The following is a 26,080-nucleotide window of genomic DNA, read 5'->3' on the forward strand; positions in this document are numbered from 1 at the left end:
CAGCACTTCTGGATCTGTACTGCATGAGGAGCATTAGAAACCATTCTGCATTTCAGCTCTCCTGATAGATTGGTTAGTTCTCATTTTCTTTTCTACCCTGTACATTGCTAAGCTACATCTAAGGCCATTCCTGCAACTGAAGAACGAATTGCAATGATTCTAGAAGCATTTTGGCTTCATGTAGTTTCTAAATTGGCACATGCTGCATCTGTGCTACTTGAATTAGCAGAACCGTTCATATTTTTACCACAGATTACTGGCAATTTTTTCCTTTATTACTTGCAAATGAGTATTTTGGATTGTTTGTGAGAGTCAGTCAAGTCCTATCTATTCCTAATAGGTATATTAAAGTATGATCGTAAGAGGATATATTTTATGAGCAAATGATGATTTGACCATCCTGAAAAATAAAAACACTTCTTTTTCTATCTGGCAACAGGTTTTTATTTACTGTAGCTATTTAAGTGTACAATAAAACACTCCTAACTGTTCTCATTTGGAGAMGGCAGTCAGCCCTTGACCTCCAGTAATGTGTAAAGCTGAACTACAGGGCCACCAGTAACCTATATAGTGGAGYTGTATGTAAAGATTTAACACCCACTGAGTGCACCTGCATATGGCTTCACTCTTAAACTGTGCACATGTGGTTGGAGGCTGGGCTCATACCCACTCAAGATACTGAACTGCAGTTGAACTGTCAGCTGCAGATTATTTATCTAATGGCACATCAACCTAGAAAGGACTAGCAAAGCATTTTCAAATGCTTTTGCAATTATAGATATATAAAGCAAAATAAACTGATTGTTATTTCTTTTTTAAGTGCTATGGTATCTTCTTGATTCATAGTCTGGTATCACAGCAATAATATCTGCAGCACTGGTGCTCACTTGCAGTAAACAACTTCTGAGATTTTCAAATGCTTCAGCTTCAATTCAGTGTTTAATCACCCGCAAAAGTTATTTATTGCCTTGTATGCACCAATGCCGTGAATATTACCTCTTAATTATTAACTATGGTTCTAATTTTATATCTTTTTAAGAAAAAAAAATCCTTAGTAATTGAGACAAAATGGGAGTGCTGTCAGCTGATTTTCTTTCCTAAAGTAAAACAGAATGTAAATACAGCAGTATTTCTATTAGCACCAGTACACACGCACACAAGCACCCCACGCACATTTCACTCACTGCGGTTGGTTTTACTGCTCCTTTTAATCACTTTATCGCAATACAGTTTATACAGCAGTTTGATGAAGGTGCTAGTAGCAAGCTCAACTTCCACTAAATGTTAACACACTGGTTCCTTCATTTTGGGTTAATATCGCCTTGCTTCAGTTTTGGTTTCAATTTTGTGGTTACTGGTTGCAATTTCTTAAGCTTTCAGAGGAAGATAATCTATTTAGAAGCATATGTTTTTAAATATGGAGATAGCACAGTTCATTTTCTCATGATGAAAGGCATATTTTGGATAATCATTTCTTTCCAAACAGATGCCCAGTTTATCTCACTTACTTAAATCAACTGTTCCTGACTGGACCAATTCCTGGATGAGTTAATTGAGCATGGCTAAAATAAAAATGCTAGCCTAATCAGGAAATACGAAGAGGTGATGACTATGAAGACTCTCAGCTTTCAGGAAAGGTGTTCAGTTGTTTACTTCTATTCTCACAACAGAAGGAAAGTAGCAAGCTCGGCCCACTGGAAATAATTCTTGATAAGCTCACTCCATTACGTGCAGTGAAATTGGTCTGCTCACTCTMCTCTAATGAACCAACAGCGCAGGAAACGGGAAAATATCTACATCTTACTTGTGTAGTACAAAGTAAGTGACAGAAGGAAAAGCAGATTGAAAGCTGTATGTCTCTAGTTTTCAATCTATATTAGTAATCCACCATTCCCCAGAGGTATTAGCCTCTCAATGACTATATTCAGAACAAGAAATCGATGTTATTGGGAATGCTTTTCGTTAGTACTAGGCAAAAGTTCTGCTGTCTTGCAAACATCACAGCTGGTAATGTTCACTTTTCAGACTTGGAAACAGCAGTTTGGAAAACAGTGTTGTCTTGACTCTTTTCTTCCTACTCCTATGGAGTCTTTTAAGAAATGCACGGTTAAAAAAGAAATCACAGATTCTTGGATATCTTAGCTATAAAAGAGAGTAACGTTCTATTCTCAGTGCTTTCAATATGCTCATCTATCACTTTTTGTGATATAATTCATAGGCAGACAGCTCATGGGACCATGCAAAGAAATCTACCATCATTTTTGTATATTGAAAAAAATGTATGATGGCTTCCACAGCTGATAGTGGGAAGCGAGTTTTTATGGGTAAGCTGCTGTATTATGAATATTTCTAATTACTGGTTTTGTAATGTATATAACTATACATTCTGAGTTTTAATAAAGGTAAATAAGAGGAGAATGAGTGATTCTGTGAATTACCAGGTTTTTTGAAGTACAAACCGTTCCAGGATAATATTCCAGGCTAATAACCTCTGGATATCACCTAGTCCATCCTCCCCTCCACACTCTGTTCATGTAGGCTCACCTAGAGTCTCCCGTACATCCTGGGACCATCCTCTTCTGTGTGGATCGTTACTTTCCTGATGTATTTAACCTTTCCTAATGATAACCAAGCTGTAAAGTGGCTTTGTTACCATGAATGAGACCCACACAAACTAGGTGACAAGGTGACTAAGTGAATTTCTTCCTGATTATCCATAAATTAGGCTGGGCAGTAGTCTATGTTAGAAGTTACCTGAGCTCCCAGTTATATGTCATAAGCAGTGGTCTGCAGCCTAATAGTTGTTTTAAACCTGTTCACAGATAGTTCATGAACATAAAAAGCCAGCAATCATTAAAGCTAGTTGTGAATTCTTTATACAGCTGTACTTGGCAGTCACGTGCCTGCATGTAGAGGACTGTGACTCCTGCTCACCTGCTGCCACATGCACACTGCCGAAGAAGCATCCATGCAGGCACCAATCAATGGGAAGGATCCTTTCCCCTGGTTGCACTGAGTGAAGGTACCCTCAAAATAAACATTTGCTCACTTCTTTGATCAGTGTGAGATGTTTACAGTAATGAATGCATAACAAGACCAAGGTTGCTAAATGGCAATGTAAGGCATTGCAACACATAAAAAAAGATAGAAAAGCACAAAGTATTTTTGCTACTGTGAGGGATATGTAAAAAAGCAGCACTAGTTACTGCATTTCCTAATTTTTTTTTTATCTTTAACAGCAACACACCACAGCCATCAGTATTTTGGCCATCAGGGTAAGTACATACTCCTAAACACCTTTTTCTGCACTTCTTCATTTTCCAAGGCCAGCAGACTGGATGATTCCTACATGGGGTCTAAGGGATAAAAAGAGAGCAAGGACATATCTGTAGTTCCTGCCGTGAAGAAAAGCTGATATCAGGTCGGAAAAGCTGTAGTAGATGCTTACAGAGAACGAGATCATAATGTGAAAAGGTCTGACATTTTTTTCTGAGCAAATGCATTTTGAAGTTCTCTCTCAAATGGAGCATCACCGACGGACACAAGAGACATGTTCAGTGAAAATACTGAAGAAAGCAATAAATCTCCTTCCCTCTCCCACTCATYCCCTCCCCTCCACCCCTCCAAAAGATAGAAAATCATTATTGATTAAACAGCATCATGAGACAAAACTGTTCCAGACAGGTTAAGTGTTAATCCTTAAAAGCATGTTATAAGACCAGCAAGATCTGTGGGATGAGTTATACAACATAACTGTATAAGAGCAACAAACCAGAACAACATGTTGCATCTTCTCCATATGGGTAGGTTAGCTATAGCAGTGGGATTAATATCTGTCAGCTGGCTGACAGGGAGACAACATACCTGTTTCACCATGACAGATAGGCCTATTCGTGAGCTATCTGAGTGTGGTTATCATGTGTGTATATATAAATATGGGGCATATGGAGACTAGGTTTTTGAGAGATGTTGCACATCTTCCTCTCCTATAGTTTTTAGTAGGATTTGTGGGTGCTCAGTAATGCTAAAGAGTCAGGCCAATGGATGTTTAAAATGATATTAAATCTATAGTTGCATACATTTACCTTTTTCATCTAGACAGTAGGGCAAATTTCTTCTCAATTATTGTATTACAGCAAATATTGTGGTAATACTGTATGCCATTTTGGAAAAATGATAATAGCAGTGTATGGATATTTAAACTTTATTTTTGCATCCTTGATTTATTTATGCAAAAGTGAGCTATCTTTCATGAATTTTAATATAAAAACTGGGTTTCCAAAATAACAAAGCATCTSCAATCACCAATAAGGTCTCTCAGGTAGAGCAACACTCTAAAAAGAGCTAATGCTGAATCTTTCCAAGCTCTGTTGAGTTTGTGTCTCATCTGAGGCATTGTTGCATAAAATGCATTTCATGTTTTGAAAAAAAAAAAAAAAGACTACAGTCTTTAGTTATTTTTAATGCTGGCTGGGGTTGCCCTGGGGAATATTGTCATTTCCAAGTTTCCCTATAAGAACGCTTCCCTGCCTAAGTGGTGAAATACACTGCTATGAGTCTTTATTCATTTATTTATCATGCTGCAATTCCCTAAAAAAGACTTACCCTATACAGAAAACATTGCTTGTACGTAGAGATAATCACAGACAACATTTAAATATATATATGTAAAATTACTCTTGCCTAATGGCAGAGTACTTCAGTTTGCCATATGACAGCTTTGCTAGTATTCTGGAGACTGAAGCAGTTATGCTGAAAGAACAAAGAACGTGGGAAGTGGCGGGGTGAATATATCCTGAGCCTTGCAAAAGGGCTTCTGAACACGCACGAGATGCTGTATTCAGTTTAAGAGCCTTAGTCTGGAAGGCCTCACTGTGTTACAGTAAGTGTGTTTATCTTTTTTTTGATTATGTGAATCCAATCAACTATTGCTTTTATCTTCAGAGTAGGGCTACTCCTCCTGGGCAATGGATACATCTTTTACTAAAGAGTCCACCTCAACTCCTTGCTTTTGACTTTTAACTTCAAGTTCAAACGAGTTCTTCCAAGAATCAAAAAAATATGTAGGGGAACCCGAATAACAATGCATTAGAGCTGAAGCTAAAATTAGAATACAAGATACTGTAGAAAAGAAGCATTTTTATTTTTTTAAAATGGATAACGTTAATAGGCAACTTTGCACAATCCTACTCTGCTTTAATGTCCTGCCTTTCCGTAGTCCCGTCTATGAAAGGTAGGAGATAATAAAAAGTCTATTCTCCCTGTGTTACAGCACCAGCCTGTGTCCATTCATACTGTTGGGACAGGGTAAGAAGAGATTTCTAACTCAAGTGATTATTTTTCTAGCTCCAAGAGGCTGGAATTTCTGGAAATGCAAAATCCGTACATCAGCTGTCTGCTGACTTGCACGGGTTTGAGAAATGCTGCTTTTCTATGCAAGCTATAAAAATGGAAGGTGCCCATGGGATATCTGTGGAGTTACCACTAGGATCCACTAAAATGTCACTTTCATATTGCACTAATAATCTTAAAAGACCATATGCAGGTGGCTCTGCATGACTTCAGATTTCTCTAGTAATACACATGTCCACTCGGTTAAAAAGATGAAGGAAATGAGCTACCTTGTTCACATACATAGTTCTGTGACTTTGTCAGAATGAACAGGGCCTTATATACTGTCTCTTTTGACTCCTGACAAATAAGGAGACATCAACAACTCAGCTATTATTAGATAATAAACTGAATGTGGACAAGGAATAAAAAAAAGAAATGACTCTAGTCAAAAGCAGCACTCAATACTTCTATTAGAAAGGTGGCAGTAAGAAAAAGGTAATGTAAGTAACATAGTGTTTGAGGGAGCACAAAATGAGGCTCATTATAACAGGGCTATGGAGTCTAACATGATTGGCTATGGATATCCTGGCATGGATACTCCTGAAGAATACTTTGTTCCTGAAACTCTTTAATACTACAGTTACTTCACACACATTTTCCCATGTTCCCTAATAATAATTATTTTAAGTTGATGAAAGAGATCACAGCCAGAGACTCTGTTCTTTCTAGTGGCTCATTCACCTGAGCTCTTTCTAGTGCCTGCAACCAACATCTAACCTGTGTGTCTTCCCTAGTGACTCTCCAGAGGAACAGAATTATGAAATTTCTCTCAGTCTTTTTTTTATGCTAAAGCAGATGATAGAAAAAAATGCTGCAATTTTTTTTTAATTGCATGAGCCACTCATGCCTATGCTAGTGGACACAGATTAAGTGCAGCCTCCTGCCCAGCTGCAGAATTGACAGTTCTAGTGTAACTGACACAAGGCTCACTCCACCATGCTGTGGTACGCTACAATGGGGGAACGAGGCAGTGGACTGGGAAGGGCTGTGTGGAGGATGCTATGAGAGCAGAGCCTGAAAAAGCAAAGAATTTAGTTTGTCACAGACTAACGTAGCTGTCTAGGGGACAGCCACATGGAATAAGGCATTAGAGCAATGTGTCTCTAAGCCCCTCTCAAAGCCTTCTCCATCTAACCCTAGGAATGAAATGAGAAGAATATGTGAAGAAAGGTTACAAAAACATACTGTCATTGCTTTCTTTTTGTGATAGATTTTATATTAAGGGATGACAAGAAAAATATTGTGTCAAATAGGCTGAAAATAGCAACAAACTGTACTGAAGTACATTCATGAACTGACCAGAAAGATACTCTGACCAATTTCCTGCAATGTGTACAAGAGGTGATTCTTTTTCACCAGCAGCTATGAAAAAACATATAACCTGTTGCACATGATTTGTTTCTATTCCTGGGTTAACCTGCATGCTTTGTTTTCGAACGATGTTCAAGTTTCATTCCTTAAAATATGCATAGCTGGCAAACAAGCTAAGACAGAGACCATTTGGGTTTTGGCTCATCATAGGCGTGTTATGTATAAATAAAGAGATATATGAAATGCTGCAAAGACAAACGCTAGAAGGAGCAGTAAGAAACTTTTTAATGTCAAAGGTGGTGGTGGKGGKGGGGGGCAGGGGAGAGCATCTSAGAAGCCTGTGATTAATGTAGACTTTATTCAATAGGTCATTGAAAATAATCTAACACTCACATGAAAAAAAAGTGATTTCATTAATATAGATTCCTGTTTTCCTGGCAAGATGCCAATTTGTGACATAGCACAGCAAAATGAAGAACTAACTGCAATATAATGTTGACATTTACTTTCCTAAAGAATACCCACAAAAATTTAAAATATCTGAGGTTTTATCTACTGTAACTACTGAATGAATTTTGAGAATAAGTCTCTTAATACTAAGACAATGCTGACATAACATCAGCTTTTGTAACATAAAAGTAAACAGGGTCTGAACAGGGAGATCATAAACACAGTGTTAATACTATCATTTAACTAACACCATATATATATATATAGTATATTTATATGTAAAAGTGTTTGCATGCATGTCTGTCTCTCCCCATAGATAAACTAGGTATTTATATAAGAACAATGCAGATATATAATAATCATGTATCAGATGACAAAGGATTACTTTCATATATGTTCGCACGTCTATGTGCTTTAAAATATATACATGTACATATTCCTGTAGACACCCCATCACGTAAAAGCTTCCCTTCATTCCGTGTGCGCATGTGAGCTAGAGCACAGCCTGGAGCTGGCTGCTATGTCAGATGTGTCCGTGAGGTCTCACACACTCATTTAGCCGTAACGAAGGATAAATAACGAAGAGCTTTGCTATGAGAGATTTCACTTCTTGCAAGTATATTCAGTTTTAAACATACAAACAGTATTTTATACTAGCAGTGAGGACTTGTACTAAAAATTGTCACCGTCTTCTGTGACTGAGAGCTTCAAGAAACACCTTCGCAGTTTAGAATTTTCTTTCTTCATGCTACCTCCAGTACAAATATCTTCTTTTTTTGCTCTTAGAAGTGCTGTCAAAATATTAAACCAGCCTAAAGGAAGCAACTCAAATGTACTCTTCAATATATGGACAATTCCTACAATATGTTTCTTTAAAAAGGAAGAAACCATTTAAGCTTCTATTAAAAATCTCAATACCTTTAGACCACTGCATAATATAAATAAATAAATACCAGAAAAGATTCTGGATTTGCCTGCTTTCACAAGGACTTGCTTTACTTTTCCTTTGTGTTTCCTGGTTGATAGGGAAAATGCCAGGAGACCAGAAGTAGCAGCAGCAACAAAAAGGTCATGAAAAGTAAGTGCTAAGCAAATAAAAGAAATAAAATATATCATTTAAAGCATAAAGAAGATGGAAGACCATAGATCAATATGCTTGAGAGAGAAAATGAAAATGGGTCAGTTTGAAACAAATCAGAATCTCATAAAAAAAACAGCAAAACCATAAAAAAACAGAATGAATATTAATAGGAAGAAACTGCAAATAAAATGGAAGCAACAAGAGCAACAGGTGAAAGACAGTTTTGGTTTGGCATTTTGCATTTATTTCATCTTATACAGAAGACTTGAATGGAAGCGGCAGCTTTTGGATTCCTCCAAAACATGGGCATGCTGTGGGTGGCCATGACCCCATGGTGTGAAACGACAGGAAGACAGGACCAGCCCATTTCAAGCTTTTCTGACGCTTGAAAGCAAAGCTGGTGCCTCTCTCTTCCATTTACTTTGCAAGCTAAACAGTCAAAACCAAACCAGCCCTCTGGCACCTCACAGGTGCTGATCAGTTCAAAAGCTGAAGGCCAACCAAATCCCTACATGTCTTTCTCCAGGGGATATCAGACTTCAAACGTGGGCACAGACTAGAGCACAGTGCTGTTGGAGGTCACACAGCTTGCGCTCCTGAGCAAGCCGAGAGGATGACAGCCGGCCTGCCTTCCTCTAGACACCAAGGGAGACCCTGGCCTCTGCTAGACACCCATCCCCTAAGCCTATAAAAGCACCACCACAAAGCGCACAAAGACAAACAGCAACCAGTGGTCACCGCCCAAATAGGTGGCATTTCACTGGTAACAAGACACCAGCTCCTGAAAGAGAAACTCACCAAATTAGTATGGTTTATCTGTTTTGGCAAGTAAGTGACCAACAGTTGTAGCCAGAATTTGTGAAGAACACTTAGTAACAGACCCAAGAAAGGGCTTTAGTTGGGCAACACACAGATGGAGGAAAGGGGCAGCTGGTATGATGCATAGTTCTGTAATGACCTAAATCAAAAGGCAAGTTTTACAAAACGTGGCTGTAAGTTTGATGCATGGTCAGCACAACGTAAGCTCCCCGCAGTGAAGAGGCCTTCAGTGAAGAGGCCACTGGCCGCGGCCGGTGACCGCGCGCTGCGGCTGCCTGTGCCGCAGCTGTGGCAGCCAAGCACGAGCCCGCGGCTGCTCCCAGCCTGTGCGTGCAGCACTGGTGCCGGGGCTGGCGGGCATGCGGGGCCGCCTCGTGCCACGCTGACGGACACCGACAGGGCAGCAGCACGCCTACAGCTGCAGCATGGTACACATCCCAACCTGTTTGCTCCTTTTCCATAACAAGAGYAATATACGCATAAAGTAACTGGGTCTTATGTGTTCTTCAAGGCTACTAGAACCTAAAACCCTACTTCAGCTGTTTATTTTGCTTTGTGTATTTTTTTAAATAATTTGTTCTTAAACATCTCCTGAACCCACGCTGTGCAGTAATTTACACAAATATTCACAGGCAACTCTGCGCGCAGTATATATAATTTTATTGTTTTGACTTAAAAGTCACAAGACTGAAATAAAAATGCACGGGTGGCATTTTGCCATACTGCCCCTTGAGAACAAGAGGCTGTCAGCCTGAGCGCCCTGCCAACAGGTTGCTGTGCACTAGACTAAACTGAACAGCAATAAGTCTACACTGCAGAGCTTTGCTGAAAGATGTGATCACACCTCCTAATGTGACTCTATGGCTCTGTTACTTACAGCTAAATTACATTATTATGACTTCATTGTTGAATCCCAATTCTCCTAATTATAGCCTAGAGATCTATTATTTGATTTTGTAACACCAAGTGCTTCTTTTCTAAATCATGTAATCTCTTGTAGCTTATTAATGTCAGGTTTGTGCACACGCAGGGAATTGGTTGTTTGCCAGGCAGAATCAAATTTTCAAATTTTCACTGTGTTATGTTGCAGGGGTTTGCTTGTTACAATCTAATTATATTGGCACTGAAAGCAAATTTATATTATAAAGCACTTTAACTCTTTCACTGAAACATATTTGCATATGTAAGTGTCTTGCCATTGGTCTATTAGCCATTTCACTGGAAAATTTTTATGGGATTGTGTAGAAAAGAATAATGATTCTGAAACCATTAACTATTTAGCCTCCTTTGAAAATGTGATTGTGCTATTTTAAAGCCATGCTCACTGTAATAACCCCATGAGTTAAATGCAAGTAGGTGCCACACATGCAACTGCCTTTAAGCCTCATAATGACAAAAATGGAAAATGGAAATTTATTGTATTATTAGATGACATAAATTTTAAAATGCCATTTTAAACTAAGCCTCTATTTCCCCAGTATAAAAGCTGTCTGGCAGGTGGTTTGGGTTTTATTTACATAATTCCTAGTAATGTTAAATATACTTGGTTATGAGCATTTTATAGTAGGAGCAGGCTCTAAAGGTTTAAAGTTCCAATTCTGTGCATGTCGTCAGCTTCTGCTGACTTTTTAGAGGAAGCTGTAGGGACTCGCAATCTTGCAGACTCAGAGAGCAAACAAGAGGGAACCAAGGGTCCACAGATCTCAAGGGCTCTTCCCTCCTGCTGGGAAAGGGGAGGTATAAGTGAAATTAAAGGGTTGAGGCTATAGGTGAAATTAACGTGCACTTTAAACGACATGAAAGAAAGATTCTCAGGACTGCAAGGCCCTGACCTGGTCTGCCTTTCTCTCAGCTTAAATAAAACGCTGCCGTTTTCCTGTTTATCTCATGTGGTGTAGCTGTGAGCAGCTGCTGTAAGGAGGGGAATTAGCTCCCCGCTAAGAGGCCTCTACTCCTCTTGCTTCTGAGGCAAGGACTGTGTGGYTGCAGGTGAGCTTACATAAGCATTCTGGTGTTTTTTTTTTTTTAAATTCCCCCACATTCTCTCTCTAGTTGTCCATCAGATCACTGATTTGGATTCATCTGCACTCAGAAGATGAAGCAACTCATTTCCATGCAGGAGAAAAAAGGGCAAAACCATGCAGTTCGGGCAGAAGGAGAGGAAAAGGAGAGCAGGACTTTTGCTCTCAACAGGAATCTGGATTAGGTAGAATGTGCAACTTTATCCTGAGGTGCTCACAGTTTGCCTCCCCTGGCAGCCATGACATAAAAATCAGATGCTCTATGAGGCTGAGTAACATACGTTCTGCCTTCCCTCCTCCTACCACGTGGAGAACAGTAACAGGACTGATGCTCAGGCATTTTGAGGGTTCTGTTTAAACTCCCACTGACCAGTACAAAATGTTGCTTAGGGCATGATTCTCCTCAACAAAGGCTCTCTGCCATCAGAGAAGGAAGAGAATAGATCAGTATTCAGAGCCAAGGCCTAGGGCTGAGCTCCTTAGGAAGGGTTTGTCACTTGGTGCGTGTATGAATATATTTATTAATAGATTTAATGGATTGAGGCACAGTCTTCATTGCTGTAGTAAGACAGATGTTTATGTACCAATAAAAATACAGAATTACCATGGAAAAAACTCATCTAGACATAGTTGTCATTACAAGTTAGTGGAYTGCAAAATAGAATAGTCTCTCCCCTGCTGCCCTACCTTTGGGCTTTGCTGGCCTTGATGTTTAGTCTACCAAATTCAGTAGGATTCTTTCCACCGCCTTCCGTGAGGGCTACATCTGTATGCTCCAGATACCTAATGAAAGTGGTACCTTAGATAGTATTCTTTGATAATTCGTAGTAAAAATACTGATGCATTGCTGTTAACTGTGATAAATCAATTAGGTGTGCTGTGTTTCTCAGGAATAGTTATTGAATGTGTTATTACTGCTTTATTTGTTCTTAAAGAATCTTATATACATATTCTTCCATCTAGACGCATGTTGAAATAGACTAACTTGGTCTATTGGAAACTCTGTTGGTAAACTAATTGCCTTGTCATTTAAACAAGATCCGTACTGTAAGTTTTGTGCTCCTTGTTAAGAGGTTTTTTTTTTTTTTTAGCGGTCCAGTCCACGGTCACCAGACTAAAAGGTAGCTGACATCTGTTTATGTAGCTAGTGCTCCTTACTGAATCAAATCTAATGTCAGCTCTGCTCAGGGTATAATGAAGTGTTGCTTGCAATGCCTATTCCAAACACCCCATGGGTGGGCTTTCCTGCTCAAGAAATGTGCAAACTCTATAGCAAGATTTAATGGGTTGGTTTATGCATGGATCAGCATGCATTGCATGTGAGTGGGTTGGTTTACATGGGGATCACTTTATACGGCGCATGAATATTTTTAGTATTTGTACAGATTATCATCTCCACTCTAAGTGAACATGTGAAAAGAGAGGTGCAGAAACAACTGATGGTTCTATAGAGAGAGATGCTTTCTCTATATGCTTTGATTCTGCAAAAAACATCCAAGATCACTTTCAAACTAAACCTCAGTCAAATGAAAAGGATTTTGATGCGAGAATAAGATACTGGGGAAAAGTCAGTGTAAAGATACAGTGTAACAAATGTGCATTGTATGCACTAAGTTACAAATGCTGTATTTAGTAAATCTGGAGAATTTTAACGTCTTTGAGCTGATTCCAGTTGAAACTAGGCATCCTATTAAGGTTCATTTCAACCTGCATAAATGAGAAGAGTCATTATCTACATTAGAATTACACCACAAATAACACAGAATCATCACAGAATGATTAGGGTTGGAAAAGAGCTTCAAGATCATTGAGTCCAACTGCAAACCCCTCAATACCATACCTGCTAAACCACGCCCCTACGTGCCTCATCTACACTTTTTTTTGAAACGCTAACAAAAGAAAGGTTTAGTTTGCTTAGAGATCTATGTTTCCCACACAGGAAGTTCATGCATAAAAGCAGCAGCAAATTACTAAGCAACGCAAGCACTACAAAATTTGAAAGAACTCTTGTGTTTTCTGTGGCATAAGTATGAGCGATTTGACCAAGGAAAGTAATAGTCCATAATAAAGAAGCGATGAAAAGCAATTACACAGCAAATTACCCTTCTGTAAGGGCATTCAGTGAGAAATACTGATCTGTGGCCACTTAATGTAATTTGCAGCAAATCACTGATCAAATGTATGGATACAGCTGAAGGACTTTTTTATTGTGTTATTAAAGTAGCATATTCAAGTTACTGAAGTAGCACATTTAACAGTTTTACATAGCTATACAATAAGGAGATGAGTTTCTTATCCAAAATCAATCTAGTACTTAAGACGTTCCTTATAGCAGATTCATGGGATTATGGTCAATAAACAGATTGTGATATTTGCTGATGGGGCAAGGAGGCAATTTGTCATGGGGCAATCATCTGCCATGTTTGCCCCAATTTCTTCGGCCAATCAAGTCAAAACATCATTAAAGATTCTGAAACAAATTCTGTGAACTCGCCGCAGAAACTGCACTGACAATTTGGTTTCTGAATCCTGTATCAATCACACTACCTGCTAACAGGCCAGTTTGCTTCTTCTACTGACATAACAACTTTGCTGCTTCTGCCCTCTGTGCTAATGTAGCTGATGCCATAGATGCCTTTGTTGGTCTTGCACACTCTTCCTCTGCAGTGTGTTGCACATACACGCTGGCCCAAGCACCTAAACTGCAATGCCTATTTTTGAGGAGTAGCACAGGCAGACGATACAAGCTGCAGTGCAACTGCAGGTGAGGAAAAAAGCTGGGAATAGAACTAAGGTCTCCTAAGCCCTAGAGCTGTGATTTCATTGTTGCCCTTCTTAACACTTATATGTACTGCATTTCTTTCCTTTTATGTTATGTCTCAAAACTGTGCTGTTTCAGCTGGATTTAATGCATATGTGTTCATGTGTATTTTTCCTGGTAAGCATTTTAATACAAAATCAATTATTAATAACAGGGGGAAATGAAGAATATGAACCAAAAGGACCCATACTAGACCAATTTTGGTTGGCTGTATGACTCATTAATGAACTTCACTCAGTGCTGCTATTGTGCTGAGTGCCTCATAATGAAATGCAGGGGGTTAATGGCTGCAGTGCAGTGGGTTTAAGTAAAACCCCAGCAGGTGTGTTCCTTAATGAAGTGTTAATGGTGAGACAGGTGCATGTAAATATGGAGCAGGAGGGCACAGCAATGGTGGGGGTGTGAGCAGTATGGTTGTCAAGTGCTGTAATAGAAGTTACTGCATCACCTAGGAGCTAATTGTACTGTAGTCATTGATACAAAGTAYCTCTGAAGGATTTTATCTATAATGAAGCATTCTATGTCATTTCCCCTTCAGGAAATGAGGCCGAAACTAGAAAACTCCAGTGGTGACTCGATTTCTAATGTTCTTTGGGTAAACAGTTCTTTGTAAGTATCTCGGTGAGTTTTTTTCCTGGGTCAGTCTCTAATTTGTTGCATGTTGGCTGTACAGACAGATATGCAAGGGGGACAGAGTCCAGACACCTTATATTGAAAAAATTTCTGTAAAGTCTCTTCCAGAAGAAGGAAAAAAAAAATGTTATCTTGATGGGTCAAAGGCCCTGTTGTTCAGTGAATGAGCGAGAAGAAAGAMTAAAAATAATCAACCTTAAATGTCTAACTTCAGCACCAAATAAGATCCAGGCCTTATAGTCAGCAGAGATTCAAATATCCTCAAATGGTAAGGAACAGTTTTTTTGGGTGCCTAACAGCACAGGAAGTAACTTCTAGTGAAGAGTAGCTGTACAGCAACAGTTTCATAACTGCAGGTTGTGCAGGAGCCACTAAAGAAGTCCTTTCACAAAGCTGAGGCTCTCCTTAGGAAAATGAAATTACTCTTTCCTACCAAAATTTCCTATGAACTTACATATTCCTATCTTAGGAGACTAATCCCCTTCAGTAATCAGTTTATTATGCTTAYTTGATTTTGCAAATAGTAATAAAATTGTTATTACCAACAATATGCACATTAGGAGTGATAAAATTATCAGAATCTCATAGATTATACAAAGTCTTAGAGGTTTCAAAGTGCCCTTAATTTACTTTACATTTCCCCAGAACTTTTTCAATATTTTTGTGAAGTATTATTTGAAAGAGGTAGAATTATTGCGAGTTATGCAATCTGAAGGAAAACATGATCCTTGTTTAGGACATCTCCTGCAGTATTTGAGAGCTTTTTGCTGTCCCTACTTGGTAGCATGGTTATTTCTGTCAATACCATCCAGATGTCTTTCCTCATGGTCTCTCTAAATCTTGTTCTGTGAGCAGGGCCCTTCCCTGGTGCCTTCACCTCCCTCTCTGTTCCTTCTTGTTCTTGTCTCAATGCTCTTCACTGTTTTTTCTTCTCGAATCACCTCTCTCATTCCATCAGTTTATGGAATTTCATCAGTTTATCTCAGAAAAGAGACAAGGCGGGTAGGCCCACTCCAAAGTACTGCTGTTTGATTTTTCTTGTTTTAATTATGTTTGTATTATTTTAGGCAGTCTTAATATTTGTCTTAGGCAGTATTTTGGGATGTAGAAGGCAGACAATGTCAAACTGTAAGGCACACAATGTCAAAYTGTGATTATCTGTAGTAATAATCACAGATCCAGATCTTGCCATCTATTCCCCTGAATATCTACTGAGCAGGAGTATGATGAGGGTAAAGAGTGGTTTGGAGACCTTCCATAMCTGCCTGGCTGCCACTCTGTGCCATGTGCTCTGGGTGTCCCTGCTGGAGCAGGGAGGTTGGACTAGATGATCTCCAGAGGTCCCTTCCAACCTCAACCATTCTGTGATTCTGCGTGACTCTGTAATATCATCACGCTCTATGTAAAAGAAATAATTCACTTGTCAAAATCTTTCCATCTCCGCAGCCTCAACCTAGCACTGCCTTAACGGCCACTCCTTATGCTGGAGGCTGCTAATAACAGCTTTCCTCCCAATCCAGGTGTTAGAGGCCTACTTTTCTATAATAAAATACAGAGCTGTGATTCTGGGAAGCAATGTTTGCCATAAGTGTGTTTCCCACATGCTATGAAGTGTCATTGTTGTCCACACTACTCTGTTCACTTTATCCATCCTTTGGTTAAATCAGAATAAATCCTTTTGGAAGATGTACGATGAACAAAAAAATCTTAGTGGAAAAAAAAGTAAGGGTTTTACTGGTATTTTTATCTTTTTATTACTTCTTGTATTAGTGATAGTTTTATCTCCCTCTCAGTTGTAAAACAGGAATCTATGGTAAGTAGGCTCCAAATGTCATCCTCAGGGTATTTCTTCAGGGACCTGACATGGGCACCATTAGCTCAGATTACTGAATTACCTGCTGGCATTCTGCAGGTACCTAAAGAAATACTATGAATACATTGCTGGAATTTGCATTAAATGTGAATGGGTAGTAAAAAAAATTCTGGATTCTTTGACCTCTTTGTGGTTTGTATTAAAAAACAGCTAACTAAGATCTCTTATGTTAGAACAGCTGCATGCTTTTAAAAAGGCTCCTAAAAATTATTTACTCTTAAAAATGTCTTTATTTWTAACTTTTCATGGTAGAAAATTAAAATGGTCCATTCCTACTAAATGACACCACAAAAAAATTAAAATGGAAAGGCAGAAGTTTAAAGACACAGCTTGAGTCTCATGGAAAAAGAAGAAAATCTAACACTAACCTCCAAAGGCTGCTTGTTGCTCTGTAAGGTAGTCTTACGACGTGTTCATTTTTTTTCAGTTTGTAAGGGAAGCTGACAGGCACTTTGGACAACTTATCATGACACTATTTGCCATAAACGTGACACAGTGCTTCATAAATATGACAAAGTACTTTCAAAAGAACCGCTGACTTTTAAGGGTGTCCTACTTCTCTAAAAGCAGGATATTTACTGTAAGTGCAGATTGTTGAGATTCTCAGCTAATTTGCTACCTGCACATCTTTAATGCATTTGTGAATACTCATAAGAAGTTCATAATTTTAAGTGTCTATGAGATGATTGTGTTTTAAACCAGGTCTGACAGCACAATAGACTCCAATAAAAGAAAGCATCAGTTCCATGAGGAATGCTTATACAGAAGAGCAATGTGAATGCAAATAATATAAAAACTAATTGACAAAATTGAAATRCAAAAACTGCATGCATTATTTCTGTACTGCACCCTCTCCACATCACTATCTCCATATCCACACATAAAAATACTATTGTTATAAGAAGAGTGTTCTAATGAAAACTGAAACATCCAAGAATTAAGATAAAATACAACTGCTTCCCATTAGAGTGCTTCATTAAATACTCTTAAAAAAAGATGACAGATATTTAAATCTTCACATGTACTTCAAAATGCTTCCCACTATAAGCAGTTTCTGATACATTAAGATATTCCTATACTATCTAGTTGAAATGAATTACAATTATGGTATGATGGGCATCTGTAAATTCYGGGTTTCTTTCCTGACAGACTAAAAAAATATCATCTGAATACAGCCTTCTTYCAGAAGAGATCAAATAGTCTTTCATAATTCAAACAAGGTAATGATCTCAACAGCAACTTCCTACAGCACTACTCTTGCATTATGATACACCATAGGATGCACCAGAAACAGCACTGCATGAGATTTTTTACTGTGAGAACAAAMACACTATAGTAAAAAGAAACAATGTCCGAGTAAAGACAGGTGGTAAACACTATAGTTGAGAACAAAAGAAATACTTCTGTTTCAGTCTCCCYAAAGGAATTGGTCTAGGTTTTCCAGATACGGCCTGATAACAGATCAGGCCAAGTCCACAAAACCCTTGCTGGAAAGGGCAGTTACACTGTATTGCATTTACATGTCTTCAGCTACCACCAGTATAAATTTAGGAACTGGAGCACCTCCTTGCTGAAGTGCTACTGAAAGTTGCTTCATGAACCTTTTTTAATAGTGCTTGCTGAGGAAGTTGCCAGGTCTACCTCTACTCCATGCACCTAGCCCTACAGCGCTACACCTGAGCTAACACTCATGAACTTATGGAGATTAGACTTGACTCTGTTCATAAAATTACAGTTCTTCCTATTTATTCCAGAAGTGAAGAGCAAGGTGAAAAGAACCTCAGAGATGAGTATCTTGAGACACAGATGGTATGGAACATCTCTCGTATGAAGAGAGGCTGAGYGAGCTGGGCCTGTTTTCTCTGGAGAAGAGACGGCTCAGAGGGGATMTGATTAATGTGTATAAGTTCAGGAAGGGAGAATGCAGGGAGGAAGGGGACAGGCTGTTCTCACTGGTGGCCAGCGATAGGACGAGGGGTAATGGCCACAAGCTGRAGCATAAGAAGTTCCGTCTCCAGGTGAGGAGCAACTTCTTTACTGTGARGGTGACAGAGCAGTGGAACAGGCTGCCCAGGGAGGTTGTGGAGTCTCCTTCTCTGGAGATCTTCAAAACCTGCCTGGATGCCACCCTGTGCCACATGCTGTAGGTGTGCCTGCTTGAGCAGGAAGGTTGGACTAGATGATCTGTAGAGGTCCCTTCCAACCTTRAATATTCTGTGATATTCTGTATTTATGCAGAGGCTTTACCTGCAATAGTAGGAAAGTGTTCCACAAATGTTACCTACTGTGAAAATCTAGGGAAAYGCATCCTAAGGCATCAATGTATCAGTCTAGATGGGAACTTTTTAAACAAGGCTGAAAATGAAGTAGAAGTCCATTTGTCACTAAAATTACAGTGAGGTCTAAAGGGAAATAAATTGCAGTAGCATCGCCAGAGAGAGAAAAAGGAGTAACAGGATAATCTGAGCAGTATCTGCTATGTTTATGCACAGAAGGCACAAGTTATGGGGAACAAAATGAAGCCCTATTGTCCACCCAAGTGGGCATTTAACTGGTGTGTCAGAGACTTTGATGAACACAGGGTGCTAACACTGATCTAAGTTGCTTCAGGAGAGGAGGGAAAAGTGAAACAAATTTCAATATATGTGAAGACTGTGTATACTAACCCTGCAGTTCTGGTAGGAGAGAAATCGATGTATCTCACATCTCCARGTAGAGTAGAAGAATCTGCAACGTAATTTTATGATGGTGATGGATTATTTAATCTGATGGCAATGATTAATGACAATTATTCAAACGGGGAGAACCATGGTAACGGGGTGGACATGAGGGGATGGTGATGAGTTTTACCCTACCCAGTTTAGATTTATTTCTAACTAATGAGGAGTAACTGGCTCAAAATCAAAAGATGAATGTGATGGTGGACATGATTTACAAGAAAAAAGATAGTGGGAATCACAGCCCTAGGACAGGAAGTTGACAAATTGAGCAGACATCAGTGAAAACATGCACCTGGTGCAGGCAGATTCTTTTGTGAAAAAAATACGGGAAGCAGAGCTTCAGACAAAGTGCTGGTTGTGACATTCAAGTCACAATAACCATCTGTAAATATAAAAAGAAATATGGAAGCATCAGGATCACCTTCATGTAAGGCTTAGCTCAAAAAGGCTGAGGTGCAAAATGACTTATTATTATCAAAACAAAGCAATGGGGATAATGAAAAAAAGGTCTCTKGATGCATGACAAGTCAAGGAAATAAAGGAAGTGTTAATGACATGGAAAAGGAAGGAAAAGGACATGTCCAGAACAGACTAAAATATTTTATGTTTTTCTTGAGTCCATCTTCATCAGAGGTTAGTTGCAAAATCAAAATATTTCATTCCAAASAGTTGTGTGCAATTTACAAAAGGGAGAGCATAGGTTAAAGTGTGTTTAGATGAGCTAGATGCATTTCAGCCAGCAAGGCCTGATAGAAAATTCACCTTGAAGTAACTCCTAGAATGAATCGAGGCAATCTCTGAACCAGAAGCAATCATTTTCAAGAATACAGGAAGGCTGGGGTACACCCCACCAGACTGGAGAAGGCAAACATGGCAACTGTCTTTAAAAGAAGAGGCCTTCAAGTACACAGGCTCTGAGAACGTACTAGGCCCTTCCCTCAAAAAATAAGTCCTTAAAAAAATACACAGAATCACTCGTCAGTTCTGAAAGCTACRCTTTGGATTTACTGGATACAGAGCAAAACTTCCACAGAGTTTTCTGTCAGTTGATTCATACATGTAATTGCCTGAACAGGCACATTATTATTTTCAAGAATGGTGATCAGTGGAAGCTACAAAGCTTGAGATGTATTTCCTATCAAAGGCAGGAGGAATGAATGCATATCCTTCCATCAGGGAATCGGAGTCAAGCTGGCACAATACAATTAACTTTGAGTCTCAGACTGTTTTTATTTCTACAAATTTATTTTTCCCTGCCACAAGATACGAACTAGTACGTTTAGTTAGAAAAACATGCTTAATTGTATGCTGCATAAATTCCCATTTAAAAAGAAAACGTTTTTCAAATAAAGTTCTTTAAATGTTTTGTGAGACATCTGGACTTTTTTTCATATATATAAAGGATCTGAAAGGAATTTTGAATCCCAGGTTCCTTGTAGCTCTCACATCTTCATACAAAGGCGGCATATTAGAACGTGTTTGCTGCTGGGAACCGACTGCACAATTACTAAGGTAGTAAAAGGTCTCCTACTAAGTACAGGTTTGATCCGGTAGTGCCTAGGATTTTTGCCTGAGGGTCGCACTTAAAATGACTGTAAATGGCATGCAAGGTGGGGAAGAGCTTTGAAAGACTGTTTCCTCCTCTTACTCTCTAGTGTCTACTGGCTGCATTCACTCCAGCAGTGCCTGTTTCCGGCTGTGGGTCAGGGTATTGGTGAGAGATGGCGTCACGGCCACCCTTCACTTCCTCTGAAAAGAAATTTTAGTCTGTTAGAGTTCCAAAGAAAAGCTTCAAGGAAAAACTGCAAGGAGTCAAAWAATGGAAGACTATTAAAAGAATGAAGAGTTCTTATCATTTAATGTGATATCCCAGAGTAAACCTTCCAATTTTTGATGGACTCAAGCAAAAGGAATGGTCTCTCAGGCTTTTAACTGCAATGTTGTCATCTTACTCCTTACAAACCATGCTCTCTATGGTTTGAAAATCACAGTTGTTTTGACAAATGAATTCTTGTCTAGTGCTGTAGGAAAACACCCACTTGCAACAGGTTTCAGAAGTCCCTGAAAACGYAGGTGACCACCTCCCATAGAAGGTCAATGGCAACCAGGTGTTTAACTCAKATAAGCTCTTCTGTAAATCTCACCTGAAATTCCTGTTATTTTCAATTAAGTGTTTTGCCTGTTGAACTAAAGGATCAGAATTGACTCCTGCACAGTATGTTTCTTATAATTACTCACAATGGGAGACTCTACTCACAGCCAACTGGGAGGCATTTCTGAATCTCTGATTTCTAACATTCTCTACTTTCTCACCCCACAGTAGGAACAGACTGCCTTATACTGCTGACAATTTATGTCTCCTCTGTAACACCCACCTACATAACATCTATGTTGAGCATTTAGGTTCACACTAATAGCCCCTGAGAATCAATTACCATAAGAAGATCCGTTTCTTTACACTTCAGCTGATGAATCAGTCATAGGTTAAAACAGAAGGAGGTAAAAAGCCAGCATGTTTGCACTGATTTTTAAAAAAACTTTACTTACTAAAATACTCTGGATATGGATTAACCTCTTTGTTGTATGCATGTTCAGTTACCGTTTTACCTGCCTTAAAATAGCTTTTCATAGATGAATTAGGCAAAAAAAAAAAAAAAAAAAAGGATTCAAGGTGAACTGTATTTTTTATACACTCATTCCAGTGTAGTTTTGTGTCCTTGTGCAACAATAGGATACAGTCTGTTTAACTGGCACACCCTGGTGGAAGTAAGTATGATAGCAAGCTGCTTGCAAGCTGAAACCGACCCCAGGCTTTAATTATTTTGCAAAGATGGTGCAAAACGGCCTAAGGAGAAATACAGAAGTATCTTTTCCAAACTGCAATACCTGTTTACTTACAAACCTGGAGAGAGTCCTGCCATGAGGACTTTGCTCTTCCTCACAGTCAGGCATCTCTGGGTCCTTGTGAGCACCTTGCCCTCTTCCTAGAAAGCTTTTGATGACGGAAGTTCTGCAAAGACTAGTCCCTTCTACCCTTTTCCAAAGCTTCTGCCCACGTACAGCTCTCTTCTCTGGAAAGAATCTCATATCTTTCTGGATTTGTGTTTCATAATTTAATAAAAGTTTTAAGGATAAAGTAATGACTTGAATATTCTTCCTCAAATTCAAGAGTGTATCATCTAGAGTAGATCTCAAAACTCAAAGATATTGCCAAACACCTTCTTTAAGCCTTTTCAAAATGCTGTTTCAAAATACCTTCTCACCATTGCTAATCAAATTCATAGTAATATTGTTTACTAAAAGAAGCCTTTCTTTCATATCAGGTTCTCTGTACCTMCACCTCTCTCCCTCCAACCTTCCTTGTACTTAGGCCCTGCCAATCTGAGGTCTTTAACACGGCAGCTAAAGCTGTTAAGGATTCTGGACACACCAAAATTAGGGTTGTGGGAGCAGAACAGAGTAACTCTTGGGAACAGTGAGTTCACAAGTGATGTTTTCCCTGATACATAGTTTCCTACAATAAAGAGTGAGCCCCAGGTTCTGTCCCTTAGCTGYAGGCAGCAAGGTACCTTTCTAAATAGAAAACTGTAAAGAATTATCACCTCTTTCTAGAAGGAGAAAATCCCTRATTAGAAAGGAAATGAGAATAACTTGGATATTGACTGACAGTACAATCTTCCAAAAAAACTTTCTAACCTGTGATTTTATCATGTATGTACAGYGGCAATAGAGACAATGAATAAGCAAAGATGATTATCACGAAATATTGGCAAATACTTCCTAAGCAAAAGCAAAATTACTAAGACACCAGGTGAAAAAGCACTGAAACTGTTCACCTCGCAACACTTGAACTCTTCCTACTTCACAGTAAGAAGATGATTTATTGGGATTATTCCATYTTTTTGGAAGAACACCCACTTCAACTTAATTAAATATCCTGAAAAGTATTTTGTAAAAGATCTGTATTATTAATGTTAATGCAAGACAGCATTGTTATTTACCATCTGAGGTATTCATATCTGAGCAGCATTGTTTTTTACAATTTCCATCTGAGATGTGTAGAAATCATCTGAGTTTCACTCAGTGCTACAGCTTCACAGCAATTTACAAATTACAGATCCTTATTTCAGGAGTGAAAATACTTTATTTTCAATTTGCTTTTCTCTTTCCTTTTATATTGCCCTCCATATTAAAAAGAGAAAAAGAGAAGTTTCATGGTCAAACTTTTATCCTCAGTTTCATGTATGTAATCCTGGTGTATGAATGATGTATAGAAGACATAAATCAAGTTTCTCTTCGGAATGAAACCATGGTTAAGAAGAATTTCAGAAATATCTCAGTCACCACAGTCAGTAACATCTTTGCCCCTGAAAGCACTTGTGGGGCACATCTGGTAAAAGAAGATTACACTTTTTCTATAAATCCTTTCTGGAGTGAAATCACAATTCAAATAAATAAAGCAAGGAAGCAACCTAACGTGAATAGGTGTTTTACAGACCAGAGAATTTATGATGGCAGGAACCAAACTGCAACATTAAGCAGACAGTGTTCAGACAGCACCATGTAAAGCATGGAGGCACTGTAGCTGCGGCTGTCCTGATAACAAAGAAACTTTGCAAGGCACAGTGTCCTGTGAGCTTCCTGCCAGCTTTCCTGTATTGACATGCAGAAGCCGCGCTGTGATTCCACTTAGAGACTCATGGAAAAGTTCTGTCATTGTAGTTGTTACGCCCTGGTGAGTGGACTCCATTTTATTCCCCAATCAATGAGCGAAGAGTACGCTCCCAGAGTGCTTTGTCAAGATGTAACCTGTATCTTTGCTGCTAAGCAGTATTGTATTTCTGCTTCTAATAAAATTAAAAAACTCAAATAAACCATTAATGTATTGCCTGTTAGCTGTAACTTTCTTGTTAACTTCATTTTCAAGGGGAAAAAAAAGCTTTCAACAGTTGTTTCTCCACAAAGGGTAAATCCTTATATACTTGTCTTTGTATTATACTACTGAGTGTTGACCAAATCTAAGCAATTATTAACTATGTGCCCCTTTGTAAGGATTTCAGTCTTCCTAGAAAGTTGTGTTCCCCTACATTCCATGGGCTTGCTCCAGAGTCCATAGAGTCAACTGGACTTATTCAAGTGTGCTGTGGTCTGGATTCCGTGTGCCCTGGTTATTTGGCATTGTTAGTGCAACTACATTYCTGCAGTCCATGATTCTTGTGCCACATCTTCCCATAGTACAATTTCTGATTCATCTTTCCAGAACTTATTTGCAGGTGGTCTCATTCACTTTTTCACATTCTGCAAGTTGAATTAGCTCATCTTTACCTTGATGATCACACATGGACATGGGTTAGTTTGGGTCCTGGAGACATGTTAACCTGTGGTTACTGGCTTGTGTATCTGATCCCTGACRTTTTCTCATACTAGAGCAATTCAGTAAAGTAAAATAAATTTTCACATACTTACTGTATAATTCTTCTACTTTTTWAAAAATAATTTTTACCATAGTTATTTGTAGTTACCATTTGTTATTACCATAGTCTTACAGTGCAGGTCTACTTTCCTTTGGCCACAACACTCAGCCATGTCTTAGCKGAAAACAATAAAATTTAGTCCTCAGGACTTCTTATTCCCCAGCCATTCATAAATGCAGAAACTCCTTTTTTGATCTTATCACTTCTTCACAATACTGCTGAAACACATATTTAATGTAATAAGGGGTATTTTAAAATAACATAAATAAATGGGAAAACAACACTACATCACTTTAAGTGCTCCTAACTGGAGCTCATGAATGGTTCACAACAAATAGGAAAGATACCATGTATATATATAAATCATTTGTGAAACAGAGTTAAAATTAATGACAAAGTTGAGTTCCATTTGTGGTTAATTTTCAATTAGACGCACCCAAGAATAAAATACTTATCAAAGATAGCTACCAATTAGTTTTTAATTCAAAACATTTCCAGAAAGCAKTTCTCAAATCTCTATTGATATCTCTCCAACAACCTCTTAATTGTAGCAAGTTGGTGGTAAAGAAAAAAAAAAACCTACTTTAAATGAGAGAGATGTATTCCGTCTGCTGGAGCACACAGTATCCTTTTCTTAATTACTGCCAGGATTTCCCCTACACCATAAGCTTCCTCCAAAAGATTATATATAGACAGATATGTGTGTGTGCGTGCACATGTGCAGGCACATAGACGTATGCTTGCAGGAACACACCAGAATCTCTCTACCAAAATCTATCCTTTCTCCACTTACCTGCATGAGGTAGAAACAGACAGATCCCATTATTCTGCCTCCACCTAAGGTGAGGACACAGTCTTCAACATTCAGCCTAGTCCCATCTATCTTCCTCTGTGCACAGTCAAAATGAACTCACACTCTCCTGCACAGCCCAAAAAAAAAAAAAAAGAAAGAAAGAAAACTGAAGCCCATCCTGCACAGCAAGAATGTCGTCCACATGCTATCAGATGGGAGAACTTGCAAATGCTATTTAATTTATACATTTCAAGAGGGAATTTCCAAGCACATTATCATCCATGTCCTTCAGACCTGCAAAATCATCAGTACTGTATCCAAGACACAGTAGAAATGATCGTAAGGTGACCATGTTCAGCACTGAAAGCCCAAAACACCTTTCTCCAGTGGAGACTTAAAACCAAAACACTGCCTTCTTAAACCATATAGCTCTAAAAATGCTGAAGTCTTCTGAAACAGGTTTTAAAGAATCATCTGGCAGTTGCAAATATGGTTATATTGCAAATTCCAGACTGGGTAGAATACTTTCACCAAACTACCAGGGAAGATGAGTAAGTGAACTGTAAAGGAAACAAAYGATATAGGAAAGGATATTGCAGAGCATCCTCTGCAAGCAAGGACTGGATGTAAAATTCAGCACGGAAGGAACACAACATATTTAATAGCTGGCAGCATGATAAAAGCAGTCTG

At 38.8% G+C, this 26,080-nt stretch overlaps 1 long non-coding RNA gene across 1 annotated transcript in view; it reads right to left on the minus strand.

Annotated features, from left to right (window-relative positions):
- Positions 1-26,080, minus strand: part of LOC112948808 — a 78,911-nt gene that overhangs the window by 14,681 nt on the left and 38,150 nt on the right. Inside the window, exon 2 of the long non-coding RNA XR_003249704.1 lies at positions 25,391-25,517. This is a non-coding gene — a long non-coding RNA (uncharacterized LOC112948808). The remainder of the gene's footprint in view (positions 1-25,390; positions 25,518-26,080) is intronic.

The sequence above is a fragment of the Nothoprocta perdicaria genome, unplaced genomic scaffold, assembly GCF_003342845.1.
Source record: "Nothoprocta perdicaria isolate Ctin4 unplaced genomic scaffold, notPer1 scaffold_28, whole genome shotgun sequence".
Lineage (NCBI taxonomy): Eukaryota > Metazoa > Chordata > Aves > Tinamiformes > Tinamidae > Nothoprocta > Nothoprocta perdicaria.